We start from the raw sequence: 986 nt of genomic DNA on the forward strand, positions 1-986 counted from the left end.
TTTAATTTCATGGCTGCAGTCACCATCTGCAGTGATTTTGGAGCCCAGAAAAATAAAGTCTGACACTGTTTCCACTGTTTCCCCATCTATTTCCCAGAAGCTCCATAGCACTTCCCAAAGCCAAACTTGCACCAAAAAAAGGTCATGGTTACTGTTTGGTGGTCTGCTACTGGGCTGATCCACTGCAGCTTTCTTAATCTTGCCTGACGAAACCATTACATCTGAGAGGTAAGCTCAGCAAATGGATGAAATGCACCGAAGCACCTGCATCCACCGTTGGTCAACAGAACGGGTCCAATTCTTCTCCATGACAATGTCCAACAGCACATCTCACAACCAACGCTTCAAAAGTCGAATGAATTAGACCACAAACTTTTGCCTTATCCACATATTCACCTAACCTCTCATCAACTGACTACCACTTCTTCAAGCATCGCAACAACTTTTTGCAGGGAAAACATTTCAACAACCAGCAGGAGGCAGAAAATGCTTTCCAAGAGTTCGCTGAATCTTGAAACATGGATTTTTATATTACAGGAATAAACTTGTTTCTCATGGGCAAAAATATGTTGATTGTAATGGTTCCTATTTTGACTAATAAAGATGTGTTTGAGCCTAGTTATAATTATTTAAAAATCACAGTCCGAAAACACAATTATGTTTGCACCAACCTTAATAGGAATAGGCAATGGTTTAAAATTGGGAAATGAGTATGTCAAGGCTGTATATTGTCACCCTGCTTATTTAACTTAAATGCAGAATACATCATGCAAAATGCTGTGCTGGATCACGCCGGAATGAGATTGCCAGGGGAAATACCAACAACCTCAGATATGCAGATGATATCACCTTAATGGCAGAAAGCAAAGAGGAACTAAAGAGCATCTTGATGAAGGTGAAAGAGGAGAGTGAAAAAGCTGCCTTGAAATGCAGCATGCAAAACACTAACATCATGGCATCTGGTCCCATCACTTCAAGGCAAATAG

Source organism: Bison bison, unplaced genomic scaffold, assembly GCF_000754665.1.
Source record: "Bison bison bison isolate TAMUID 2011002044 unplaced genomic scaffold, Bison_UMD1.0 scf7180017864091, whole genome shotgun sequence".
NCBI classification, from domain to species: Eukaryota; Metazoa; Chordata; class Mammalia; order Artiodactyla; family Bovidae; genus Bison; species Bison bison.